The following is a 14494-nucleotide window of genomic DNA, read 5'->3' on the forward strand; positions in this document are numbered from 1 at the left end:
TGTTGTTTTTTAAAACTACAATAACTTCTGTTTATTTTCTTTGTATACAGTGTACTATATATATTAACTTTCAGTAAGAACCAGAAAATACAAGGCACATGGCATTTTAGGGAGTTATTAAACATTATGCTTTATTTATTTATATGATTTATACTGCATCTTTATCTCAGTTCTGGATCCCAAGATGGTTACCTAGTCACAATGTTGTGCAGTACAGTGAGTAGTGGTGTATTTCCACTTAAATTATAGGAATAATGTCTAACTGTAATATTTGCATATATTAGTTTCAACGGACATGTGCAAATTTAATGCAAAATGTCCTCTCCATTTTTGTGAAGTATCTCTTCCGTTTTAGTGTTTTTTTGTCTTCCATATCCTCCTCTGAGGTTATGCCTGTCCTCTGTTTTGGCAGTGGAGAAGTGGCCACCGCAGTGTTAATGAAATAACATGTATGAAATCTGTTATATTTAAAGATAATATTTCAGTGCCACCAGAATATTCTTAATACACAAAAACAAAAGTACGAATTAATGATATTTTATGGAACTACTCCATATTCTGTTCCTGCTTTCCCTTTCCTATCTTCTGTGTGACTATTGTTAACAAGGCTTTGTTTTTTAAATTGTATTGTGGTTGCATTTTATGATGACTTAGTAGAGAGTCTTTCCACATTTGGTATAATGGGAAAAAAAATAAACATCTCTGAACCATAGCTTTCTACTGAATTGTGAAATGACTTCAGCAGCTGAGGGAAGGCCATGTTAGTATATCTACAAAGTGATGATAATCTATACTTCACGCTTGGTGATAGATTCCTCTAGGATTTGTGGACAAGGTCACATGTTGAACTACCCTGATGTCATTTTAAATTAGTTGCATGTGTATATCCCACTGGGATGGAATTATTATTTTGCAATTATAATCTTTTCTTTGTTTTGCCATTTTTCTTACATGGGTGTCTGTAATCTAAGATAATATAACTCATCTAAATATACAAGGAAAAACACTGCAATTTGAAATGAATGCATAAGTTCTACTTGTCCTAAATACTTGAGAAACACATTTACATGTGAACAAGCTTCTGCTTCACATGAAACATATGCATTTTTTATCTCAAGAGGAAGAAAGAGCATTACAAATCAGCCTAACATCCTCCTATTTAGAATTTGTTACAATTGATTTATAAATATCTCACAAGGACCTGAACATTATGTTCCCTTACTTCCTCATTTCTGTAAGGTTATTTTCCTTGTTAAGGATTATTAGACATATAAATCGGGACATGTTTTTCTTTTCCATAGCATTCAATTTCTTCTCTAAAACAAAAGTATGTTTATAATCCATTGTTACTCTGAAATAAACAAGACATTCAGCTCATTTAATTCATGTATCATTCATGAGACTGAAATCAAAGAGTTAATTCCTTTCTAAATGGCAATATTTGGCAGGCTGTTATTTGATAGAAGGATCTCCTGATAAATGAAGCCTTATCTATGAAAATGACTCTCCAGACCCCAATATCTATCAAAACTGGGAGAAATGAGATAGAATTGTACTTGATTTGTGCTCTGAAAATCATACTTTTCACTTAAAAGGCCCTCTGCAACAACTTTTTACTCATGGTGCAGTGGAAATATATATAATACACATAACTCCATTAGTGTAGAAATCTTTGTGGATTTAAAGAAGTTATCTATCCTTTGTGTTCATGCTTTTTAAAAGACTGCCAAAGATCACTTACCATGGATTAGTTTTCCCGTAATACTTTTTAATCACCCTGTTATAGTCACAGCTGGGGTAATTAAGGAACACATTTTCTACTTTTGCTTGCATATGCATAATACAGGCATTCTATTCTGTAGTAGTGACTGATCATGTGTTTACTTGGGATTATCATGGAACAGAAGGTTTGTGTACTTTGTACAAGGGACATAAAACACGCTTGACCTCAGGGCCAAACTAGCGGTGACATTAAATAAGGGTTAACCCTACCACTCCTAGGTGAGCCAGCTGCTAATATGGGATTTTTTTTAAAAAAAATTGCACTACAAAGCCCATAATTCTCCATTCTTGGTATTCTACCTATGAACCTGACAAACCCAAACTTACAGACAGTTAAATGTAGCTCACCTGGGGGAAAGGCTTTGTGGCCTAGCATAGGCCTAGCTCTGCCCTAGCTTCCTGTTCAGAAATGATCCTGCCACACTAGTAGCTTCCTTTCTGAACAGGAAGCTAGAATGGAGCTAGGCCTATACTAGACTTAAAAGCTTTTCCAGTGAAGCGTTTTCTCCAGATAAGCCACGATTAGGTGTCTGTACAGTAGTGCCTCACATAGCGACGTTAATCGGTGCAGCAAAAATCGCTGCTAAGCGATTTCGTCACTATGCGATTTTAAAAAGCTCATAGGAATGCATTGAAACCCCTTCAATGCGTTCCTATGGGCTTAAAACGGACCTTTAAGCGAAGATCCTCCATACGGTGGCCATTTTCGCTGCCCGGCAAGCGAGGAATCCGTCCCTAAACACAGCGGGCCGCCATTTTTTTACCCGGCGGCCATTTTGGAACTGCCGATCAGCTGTTTTAAAATCGTCAGTTTGCGATGATCAGTAAGCGAAACAGGGAACCGATCATTGCAAAGTGAAAAAAAACCCCCATTCGGACCATCACAAAGCGATCGCAAAAGCGATTGCAAAATCTTCATTGCTATGCAAATTCGTCTTTAAATGGGGCACCCGTTAAGTGAGGCACCACTGTAGTTTGGAGTCTTCCATGGAGAACACCCAGCAGCAATGGCAGGTGCCAGATGCTTCAGAGAAGTACCAGATTATTAGAGCTGAGACTTTTGTTTCTACATAGCCTACCTAAGCTCTTCCCGTGACCTGACCTTTTGCCTTCGAGTAACATTGCTGCTCTTTTACTTGCAGTAAAAGTAAAATTTCACTGCTTGTCTATATATATATTCCTGTTTACAGTTTCTGGATGTGAAACCTGGACAGTGAAGAAAGCTGACAAGAAAATAATGCATTGATTCATCAGTCTTCATGTTATTCGACACATACCATGGATGGCCAAGAAAGAGAAACAAGTGGATTATAGATCAAGTGAATCCTGAACTTAATCTAAAACTAAAAGTGGCTAAATTGAGGCTCTTGTCCTTTGCAGATATCATGAGGAGACATGTTTTATTGGAAAAGACAATAATCTTAGGGAAATTGAAGGAGAACAAGGAAATGGGAAGATGTCAGTGAGAAGAATGTACTTAATAAAGGGAGCCACAGCTTTAATCAGTGAAATATGAGCAGGACTTTTAATGACAGGACATTTTGGAGGTCACTAGTTCATAGTGTCATCATAATTTGAAAACAACATGTTGCCACATAACAAAAATAAATAAATAAATTGTATCTGGTGGATGTGTTTAGTAAATTATCAAGGATGAAAAAGGTGGAAAAGGTGATCTAACCCTTTCTTCCCTGTTCTAGTTTTGAGGAAGATTACTCCTCTGAAGCTGCTATTTTGAAAGGTCAGCAGAATTTGGTAGGGCATCTTCCCCAAAGCAAATACCAACTTTAGAAGATGGATTTGCTTCAGGACTGTAGCAGGAAAGAGTTAAAATAATTCTTCCTACCTGCAGCAATCCTGATAATTATCTGCTCCCCCACCACTGATGCTGTGATATTACATCTTGAAAAAAGAAAAAGAAGAAACACCTTGTGGTATCAGTCTAAAGATGCATTTAACATTTCATACAATTTCCTACTTATTATTAAATTAGGAAATGAAGCCACCTCTACAGGCCTATGACTTCACGAAATCATGCTCGTGTGAAATGAGCCTCTTGATTTAAATAGAATCTAAGGGACTGAAGTATATGGATTTAATATCTTTTCCCATCTTTGGTCTGTAGCTATGTGACAGTAGAACATCTTAAAGTTCATAGCTCCTCAATGATCCAGACTAGTGCACGCAAATTAAACGTTCATCCATACAAGGTGTGCAGCTTAGATTGAGATGAGTTGGAAGAATAGGTTCATTCCCCTATGGATCTGGAATCCATATTCTTCTGATCTGAATTTCCACACCATCAGGCATCCCCTCTCTTTCTTCTTCTACTAGCTCTCCCCACCCTTCCCTCTCACGCAATCCCCTTTGTTTTCCTCTCTCCACCCCTTATCTCTTTTCCTCTCATGTGGGAAGGTAGAAGTAATATAGTCCCACAGTTGACATCTCAGTTGATGTCAGGGAACTCTGAACTGGACATGGCCCATAGGAATCATGTTTGTTCAGAACAAAGAAATGGAAGGAGCTGTCATATGTGGAGTGAACTGGGCTGCAATACAAAACAAAACAAAGCACACCGGTTCCCAGGAGAAGGAAAACTAACCCTGAAAAAGAAGTGATCATTTGAGTCTCTAGTACGGTCATGTAGATCCAATAAATTAGTCCGAATCAATGGGTGATGGAACCACCTCTTAACAAAAGCAAATAGGATTGCAGATGAGCACTAAATTGTTCATTGAAGGAGATTGTCTTTGTGGAAGGGCCTGAGGTACACAGCACTGCACAGGGAAAGAGAAGAATTAATGGAGGTATTGCATGTATATATAAGAGGGAGAAGATTCTATTATGAAAAGGGTGATCAAATGAAAAAGATGGCAGAATTCCAGTACACTTAATATTTGATTCAAAGAGAATTTTTCACCAGCTACAGCTATTAATGCAAGCTATGTCTGCTGCAATTTCTTCCTTTGCACAACTATTAAAGCTACAGGAACCTATAATTTTTAAATGTAATTTAATTAAATTTAATCTTTTAAATTTCCTGTGGTCACTCTAATCATGAGGATAAATAAATTCTGCCTTTCCTCGAAAGAGCTCAAGGTAGTCTACATGGTCCTTTCCACTCTGCCACATTTTCTTCTCAAAGAAATCCTGAGAGGTACAGTAGTGTCAAAGCACTCAGCAAGCTTCATTTTTCCATGGGGATTTAATCCTTTATATTTTCAGTGTGCAGCTTATGCCACATGATACAGGCCTTGCTGAGGCTTGTGGAAGACTCCCTGCCCTACCAATGTGGGTTTTTTTTTTCTTTTCTCCAGACCTTGCACCACAACTTGCCAGGGCACATGTAACAGGAAGGCTTGTGAGTCATGATAGGGATACTCTAGATGGCACAATGGGTCAAAGTGCATAAATCCACTAGCTCTCTTTCTCATCCTTTCTGCTTCCTTGAGTTTGTGTCTCTTTGTGTCAGTACTGCACAGTGCATATGGCTCCATTTGCGAATGGTCTGAGAATGTGGCACACACACATTTGAGTTTTATTCCTGTAGGGCTGCCTACTTTAAGATTTTTCTCCCCACCTGGAGACTAGGGAATCATAGCCATTTCCCGAGATTCTAGATGACACCCAGAGAGCTCACAACTAGAGATGGGCATGGATTGGAAAATGGCATTTTGTTTTGATTCATGATTCATCAATGTCGATGAGTCACGAATAATGCATTTACAATTTTTTTCCTGACAAATTGATGAATTGATTCATCAATCTGTTTTGCCTTTAAAGCCCTATAGAACAGCCCTTCAGGCACCTAGAGATATGAAAATGACAGAGAAGCTTCCCCCAACTCTCTACCACAATCCTTCCAAATTTGATGAAGATTGGGCCTTCCAACATCCAATTTATACACCCACAAAGTGAGTACCCCTCCCAGGAAAGTGCCCTTTAGCAGATGGCTTGGGGGGACCCAATCTTCTCCAAACTTGGAGGGACTGTATAGGAGAGTCAGGGGAAACTTCCCTGTGATGTTGGTGTCTCTAGGTGCCTGAGGGGAACTTTCCTGGAGCGGGGACTCTTTGTGGGTATATAACTTAGATTTCCAAAACCTGATCTTCACCAAACTTGGCGGGATTGTAGAGGTTTTTGGTGTCTCTAGGTGCCGCAGGGTGTGTGTGTTATAGCCCAACAAATAAAAAATAGCTAAAATTCATTGATTTGTATTTGTTAGGGGGCATTGCTAGGAATTAATCTAAATTGACAAATTACCTATTTTTGACTAATTTTACAATTCATTTTTTAATTCATGCCCTTCTCTAACCACTACCCTACCTCTGTCAACTCATTCAGCAGAAAAGCTCTCTTTCTTTATCTCCATGTAGAGCGTACATACTCAGTCCTGGATTCTGGATTTTGGCTTCTGTTTTTTACTAAAATTAAACAAACATGAATTAGAATTTTTATGCACTTGGGTCGCTAAGAAGCCAGAAGTAAAGTATCTTGGCAAATTCAAATACTTTGAAAAATAAAGGAAATCCCAGGATACCTATCATTATTTTGTACAATGGTTTTAATTCACTTCAGCAGTGCCAACATGTCTATTAACAAAGGGTTTTCTGCACATAATCACAGCACTCATGTTCAGGTGACATTATATATAGTACTCAATGTGCCAACAGCCACTAAACCTCTGACACTTCAGAATGCCCCCCTGTGCCAAGCAGTTTGATCACTTCTAAGACTGTCCTCCCATCTGAAGCTTATTTCCTCAAGTGCATAATTGGTTGGGTTATTACAGTTTTAAGAGTGCTGTTTTATAAGCCTGTGAATCAGTATATCTCATATCTAGGCGTGGTCCAATTAAATTTTATTAGATTTAGCGAAACACAAAACACAACCCATTTAAATCTGTTTGGGTGGAATCATTATCAAAAGCAGCAGTTAACATTGGGAATTCAATAGCTGATCATGGGCTTGCCAGAACATTGGTAGTCTCCTTTTACTCCATTTTTCCCCTATTCATTAATAATAATCATCATGAGCCATCAAGTCAGTTCTGACTTATGGCAACCCTTTCCCAGGTTTTTAAGGTAGTGGATAGACAGAATTAGTTTACCATTTTCTTCTTCTGAGGCATCCTGGGACTGTGCAGCTTGCCGAAGGCCAAACAGACTGGCTGTACTCACAGTAGGGAATCAAACTCCCAACTTCTGGCTTCACCGCCAAATACCTGAACCACTTCATTATCATTACAATATCCCTTAATTATACCATTGCCAAACTTCTTAATGAAAAATAGAAGATAGTAGGCTGTCAAGTGCAACTGTGTTTGTGTTGCACAGTTGCCAAATTTTTGGCCAAGACACGATGCTGGTCAATATCATCATCATCATCATCATCATCATCATCATCATCATCATCATCATCATCATCATCATCATCATCATCATCATCATCATCATCATCATCTTAGAGTTGCATTGCTGGAAGGGACCTTATTGATCACTGGGTCCTTTAATGGCAGCTTTATCTGCAAATAGCTGGGGAAAGCATTACTCCCCAAGACTTGAAAGGATTTTTCTGATAAATCCTCCAGATCTAACATCAGTTATAGTAAAGTGAACAACCTACATGTATTTGTCTGATCAATTAGAATCTTTTTTTGCTATGCTGCTGTAACAGAACTAAACTTATTTCAGGAAAAATACTACCTGTCTCAGATGGGTGAAAGCTGGCTGTTCCAACACTAAGCGAGCTCAGGCTATGGTGAACCCAACCCCCTCCCAGCCTAGCAATGGTGGAAATTACTTAGAACAACCTGATTTTGCCCTAATTTTCTGTTGGCATACTGTTATGAGTCTGGCCTGACAGGGATTTGGATGTTGTATGATTCAGCTCCCTCTCCTTCTCTCCTCTGCCCTCTCCATTTTTAGTTCTTCTGGGGATCGATTTTAGCCAGTATCACAACTGTACCAGTAGATTTGAGATCAGTGAGCACAAACATGTTGTGCTGATTCTACCACAGATTTTTTAGTTTGGGTTGCACTGCCAGGTGAAACTAGAAACTTATTTTCCCTTCTTCAATTCACATTTTTGGAATGAGGGTAACCATTTTAGATTTGGAATGGGCCTAATTCATGCCCTCAATCAGTCATTAGATAGTACTGGAAGAAGTCCCATAGGAGAAGCCATTAATACAATTGCTTCCCACATTGTTCCAGGGATTTTTATTAGGGATTTGGCTGAATTGTAATCTGAGTCCTGAATCCTGAGTCATTCTCTTTGGACTGGTTCTTTTCTTCAAACATTCTTCTCTTTAAGGTGACCAGAACTAAATCTGGACCTTGCATGAAGCTGATTGTAGGCTTTGGAGAGGGAGAACAATTTGATTAGGTTTTATTTATATGAAGACACAGAAGGATGGTGAGTGAACAGAGGGAGGAGGAGTTGAGTGATGTACCAGTCCATGTTCTGATCATAGGACATATCTCACCAGAATTTTTATTTTAAAATCAATTGGCAGTTCATTATCTCTCAATCAATCAATCAATCAATTGTGTCTGTCTGTCTCTCTCTTGTAAAGGCTTTTAAACAGAAATTCTCCCAAATATTCTTAGGTGAAATCTGGTAGACTTCATGCTCTCACCAGGGTCTCTTAAATCTGAAAATACAGTCAATTGGAGATACAATCTTGGAAATGAACGGGTGTGTACATGAGTGAGAATGTGTATATCATGGTATATGTATGTGTTTATGCTGCTGAAAATCTACTGTTTATTTTTTAAAACTGCCTCTGATAGTCTCATACTGGGGATGGAGATGAATATAAATCATGACAGTTAATGATTGTCTTGTACTTTTCATGTTTAGAAGGGAGGATCAAAATATATTGTTAGATAACACAACATCATACAGACTTTATATGGTATTGTTCATATAAAAATGAGATGTCACTACCATTCCAAGTTTACAGACTGTAGAACTAGGGCTGATTTGCTCATTGTCAACCACTACGTCCCTGAAGATTTTTATTTATTTTAAAGATTTGTATGTCATTTTTCAGCACAGATCCCAGGATGGTTCACAAGAAAGATAATACAAAATTTAAAAGGAAACAGGATCTTTAAAAGAATACATTAAAAAACATAGGAAAAAAGTAAGTGCGTAAAATCAACTACTGTATGTATATTTAGACTAAAGGTTAATGTAGTCCAGGACTCTCTACCCATAGTCGCCAACCAGATGACTTCAGGAAGCCCACAACATCTTTACTGTGTTCCAAAAATATAACAGTTTTGACAACTGGTAAGCCTCTCAATGCTGACTGTATAGCTCAGTGGTTTAAATATCTGGTGTCAGAGCCAGAGGCTGAGAATTCGATTATTCATTGTGTTTTTTTGGGACAAAAGCCAGTCTGTGAAGACTTGGGCAAGCTGCACAGGCCATTCACCAGAAGAAGAGAATAGAAAACCACTTCTGAATACTCTATGCCTAGAAAACTCTGGAAAGGGTTGTTTTAAGTCAAAATTGTCCTGACAGCATATGATGAAGCCTCTCTTGGGAGGGAATTCCATGAACTGAGAATGCTCTCCCTGGTCACCAACTGCCTTATCTCAGATGGTGGAGAAACCTAGAACAAAGTTACCAAGACTTACCTCAGTACAGAAGCTGGGAGAATAAAAAGGGGGGAAATTATGGAACATGGAAGCATTTTTCAGGAGTTTCAGACATTTCAGAAAGAAATGTCTTTCCCAATTTGACTCTCTAAAAAGCACGTACCTTATGCTTTTTTCTCTCGTTTTACATCCACAACAGCCCTGTGAGGGAGGTTAGGCAGAAAGAGTGAGTGGCCGTGAGCTTCATAGCTGTTTGCCTCCTTAGTAAGTGGGTCATGCTAGGTCTGGAAACGAAACAAAGCACTGTTGTAAATGCATCTTTGGATATTTTGCTATTTTCTCTCCTCTCTCTGCCCTGAAGAGTGATGAAGGGATTTTGTTTTGAATGGTGTCAATGCTGGGAATTTGAGACGCTGGGCACCTGATGAGCTTTTCTTTCTCCTCTTTGTGTCAGGTTGGGAGCAGGTGTGCCCACAGCATTGAGCAACAATGGCTGAACAGACAGTCCAATTATGGTCTGAAGTTAAATATTTCTGAGTGGTGGGAAGATGAGAATCCTGCTCCCTCCGCCTTCCACCAATAATGCAGGCATGGGTGAGAACTGAACATTTGTTGTATTTTTCTCCCAGCTATGTCTAGAACTTGAAAACAGACAGGGGCTTTTTGGTCTTTTAATTGACAACCTCATATGCAGAAATGAAGCAAGTGAAGATTTTCCCACAACTTATCTTCATGCTGGGAAAAACTTCCCCTCTTACTTTTCTGTGTGGATGTCTGCCATTATGGATACAAGAGCAGGTATAACAACTTTTCCAGTCATTTATGAAGGCTAAGAAGAACCCCTTGTTTTTCATTTCCTGTAGCATTTCCGGTGGAAACGTTACATTGGCTAGCATGTAGGCTGAAAGTTGAATTTTATCTTTTTCTTTGTCTCATACATTAACAACATACAGTATGTAAGTGGCGTGTACCATGCTAAACTAAAGACCCTATTGCAGCGTGAGGCGTGATGGTTAAAATGTCACATTTAGGTCAGGTTAAACTGCTGCCTCCATGCGTGGAAGGAAGGGTAGTCTTCCCTTGGAAATCGTAAATTTAGTCATTATTTTAAGATACTCAAGCAGACATGTTATAGTGGCATGTGCTCTTCGTGCAAATTATGCAAATATACCACTATGCAGCTTTCCTTCCAACTCCAGAAAAACTTCTGTGGTTTCCCTGAGCACTGCTCAAAATGAGAGTATAAAAGTATCAAATTCAGTTGGACTTTTTTCCAGCACACATAGCATTGGGCTATAAATATGTGGTCTCATGCACCCTAATTGAGGTGTAAATCTATTGAACTAATCAGAATTTCCAAGACAGTATTCATAAGACAAAGCTGAGAAGGTCATTTGTAAAAACAACAAACAATGCCCATAAATTCCCTACTGTATTTGTATTCTACGTAAAGTAAGGCTATTATTCTATGGGCATATCCTGAGAAAACAAACTTTGTGGGAAAAGAAAATAATGCTGGGATGAGTGGAAGGGCAGCAGGAAAAAAAAGGAAGACCAAACATGAGATTGAGTGATTTAGCCAATGAAACTATAGCCTTTAATCTTCAAGACCTGATAGGACCTAAACAACAAGGTCAAAATAAGTCAGAAGTGACTTGACCATATGAAACAACAGCATGTGCAGTAAAGCAAGCTGTAGAGAGCCAAGGTGAATGTTTAGCTCCTTTTGTGTCCCAAGAGATCTCCAGGTCTAGCTTGCTCGATATTCAATTCCCCACTAAACCACCTGGGAGAAAAGCATGCTTGTGCAGCCCTGAGCAAGCTGCACAGTCCTGGAGCGGCCCAGAATAAGGGAAACACTATGTACTGTATTTAGAAAACCCTAGCAAGGGTCATCAGAAGTCAGAATTGACTTGAGGGCCCGCAATTGTTGTCTCCTAAGCTTTCTATTTAAATTCAGGCTTCCAAATAAACACTGCCATCTTCCTCAGTGTGCCTTGGATGCAGTCTTGGTTTTGAGAGCATATCCTTTCTTTAGCCTTCATAGCTTCGAGTTATACTTCTCTCTCTCTCTCTCTTTCTCGTTATTTCTCATCCCCTCCCCTTTCATATTTTTAAGTATTGACTGCAGGCAAGTTTGCAACCTTTTCGTTTTTTATAGCCAACCCTCTCTCACACCATTGAGGGTTGCACTGTGATAGCCCCTGGATAAGCCTTCCCAGTGCTTAAGCGTGAGCGATCAACAATAGATTCCGACCCTGCAAGGTTTTTTTGCATTGTGCACGCCGGAAACTTTCCTGCGCACGACCCCAGCCTTCTCGACCCCCCCACCCCCCCCACACCCCAGGGGGGACCAGTGTTGGGAGATTTCTTTCTTTTCTGTAAGGTAAGAAGGGAGGGGGAAATAGTAAGCGAGCTGCTCCTTTAAATTCCAGCTGCGCGGCGAAGAAACAGCTCCCCGCGTTTGCAAAGCGTTGGGCTGGGGCTGATGCTGCTGCCGCCGCCGCTGGTGTGAGCCTGTCCTTCCACTTCCTGGCTCTGGCAGCAAGGAGAAGATCTGATCACCCCGCTGAGTCCTCTGGGCGAGTGGGGGGGGGGGGAGGCGGCGGCGGCGGCAGCAGGGAGAGAAAGCGGGGAAGGCGAAGGCAGCGTGTCTCTCCTCCAGACAGCGGGAGCGAGCGAGCCGCACCTCCAGAGCCCGGTGGGTACCGTTTTGGCTCCGGCTCATCGGCTGCTCCTTAGGATCAGTTCTCCTTCGTGGCGGGAGGGAGAGGATGAAGGTGGCTTGCTTCTCATCATCCTGAAGACGATTTCCATAGTAACCTGCTGATTGTGGTGCAATTTAGCTAAACTGAGGATTTCTCCCAACACACTTCCAGGATGGGCTTTGACAGGTAAGGCTTGCTGGCTAACCCTTGGACCTCCTCTGCCTCTCTCTTGAGTACAGATGAATATTCATACGGCTCCCGGCTGCCTGCTCTCTTTATGATCACTTGGATGCCTTGAAAGTTCCTTCTCTCCCTGGCGTTGTTGGTTTTTTTTTTAAAGTCTCTTTCGATCCATTCGGTTTGCCTCTTGTTATATAAAATGATGCAATTTCCTGGGGTTGCATTGGCTCTTAACCCTTTATGTATGTATGTATTTATTTATTTATTTATTGATCGAGGCAGCAGTGGCGTGTGCGCGGAGGAGTGTTACCAGGGTTTATTTTATTTTATTTATTTTTTAAAAAAATACGCTTCCATGATTGTCTTGCGGGACTGAGCATCCCCGCAATTCCTGCGCCGGTTCTCGCTCGTTCTCGGCGCGGGCTCCGGCGGCTTGGGCGAAGGAGCGGCACCTCTGGCCCGGGGCGACCCTTGGCGGGCGTTGGGGCTGGGTTGCCGGGGGGGGGGCTTTCGGCCGAGGCGAGGATGACGCTTCCTTACCTTCTTTGTTTGTCCCTTCCTACAGGGTCTTTACTCCGCCCCATTTTCCCAGTTTTTCCCCCCCTTCTTCTCCTCCTCCTCCTCCTCCTCCTTGCCTCTTGTTTGTTTGCCGGCTTCTCTCCCCTCCCTTCTTCTTCTTCTTTTTTGTGTTTCTCTTGTTGCGGGGGTGGGCGGGCGAGCCGGAGGAGGGAAAAAGCATGGTGTGTACTTTGCCTCGGAAAATAGTCACAATGATGCCCTGCACCCAAGCCCACGCGAACGCTCCGATTTTCTTCTCCCGTCCAGCTGACAATCGGCACATTGTCGGCACTTTATCGATTTTTCCCCCCACAGGGAGGGTGTAGGTGCAAATGTATTTTCTCTCGCCCGCCCTCCCCCCGTGCAAAAGAACCGCCCCTCTCCCCACCTCCCACCCCCTTGAAAGAGAAGACACTATTGTGGCGAGGAGCGTTTTCTTTGGGAGAGGAAGGGTACCTTGATCTCAGCCAAACAGTCATTGCAAGGAGAGAGAGAGAGAGAAAGCTGGCCATGCCTTCTCTCCCGGCCAGGGAGGATGTAGGGAGGATGGCAGCGTTTGGTGGGGCGTTGGGCTGGAGAACGAGAAGGGGGGAGGCGGCCGGCGGGGATCGTATCTGAAGTGGGGGGGGGGAGAAGAGAGAGGCAAGCGGGGGCTGACAGTTCGGATGTTTGGGCGGGGGGGGGGAGAAGAGAGGAAGAGAGACACTGGCTGTGAAGAAGGAAGGGGAGAGTTAGGAAGGGAGGGGGCGAAAGTGGAAGAAAACAGCCTGTTGTTAATTGCCTAGGTTACAGTTCCTGCATCCCTGCTTGGCTTGGGCTCTGCCAAGTCCTAGCGCCCTCCGGCTTTCGGAGATGCGTGCATCAGGTGCTGTTGGGGCAGCCCTGGGCCACTCCGAGAAAGCAGTCTGATTCTGGGGGGTGGGGTGGTGGTGCAGTAGCCCTGGGTTGTATTCGTGTTTTACTCTCATGAAGGGCTTTCAGATACCGGCAGAATGTGGGCTCTTCTAATAGACATTCTTAAATCCAGGTACGTGTTCCCTGGCTCCCCCTCTCCTTTTCTACGCTGGAATAAGAATACTCTTCTCCTGATTTCTTCCTGCTCAAGTAAATGTTAAGGGCACACGAGCCCTGCCAGGAAGAAATGGGCATCCTAACCTGAAACCGTGGTCTATTGTAGTTCATTCTTGCCTGGGAAACCTGCTTCCCTTTGCACACTGACATCTGGCCAGCGGGTAATTTGGTCTTTGTTGCATTCAGGAAAGAAGTAGACACTGAGAATAGGATGACAAAATAAATTATGAAATGCTGACTATTTGCTAATAAGATTTCTTATCTGAGCTCAAATTAATGAGACATTTGCTAGATGCATTTTGGTAAGGTAGCATGAATGTGAACGTTATAATTCTCTGAAGGAATGCCTACTTTAGCCAATTAGCCGTCATCCTAGTAAAAGTATATAGGATTGTGGCCTAAGACGGTGTGTTTCTTTAGTATTGGGCTGATATGAAAAAGTATTGCTAGTGGAACTCTGGACACTGAATACTGAAGGAACCTTCTTCTTGGTAGCAGTTATCTCCATTATTAGAATCTCGAGAGGAAATAAAATGTCTTAATAATAATGAGCAATTGTGTGCCATTGAGTCATTTCTGACTTAT

The 14494-nt window shown here is 41.6% G+C and overlaps 1 protein-coding gene across 4 annotated transcripts in view; it reads left to right on the forward strand.

Moving 5' to 3' along the window:
- Positions 1-14494, forward strand: part of NAV3 (neuron navigator 3) — a 630491-nt gene that overhangs the window by 35870 nt on the left and 580127 nt on the right. The window contains exon 1 of one of the 4 annotated variants that reach the window (XM_020804110.3): positions 11978-12286. The exons of 2 other annotated variants lie outside the window; for them this stretch is intronic. The gene's annotated coding sequence lies outside the window, so the exon portion shown is untranslated. Of the gene's footprint in view, positions 1-11977; positions 12287-14494 lie in introns of those variants that run through there. One more of the 4 variants, XM_078376939.1, reaches the window with a different exon arrangement.

The sequence above is a fragment of the Pogona vitticeps genome, chromosome 5 (assembly GCF_051106095.1).
Source record: "Pogona vitticeps strain Pit_001003342236 chromosome 5, PviZW2.1, whole genome shotgun sequence".
NCBI lineage: Eukaryota > Metazoa > Chordata > Lepidosauria > Squamata > Agamidae > Pogona > Pogona vitticeps.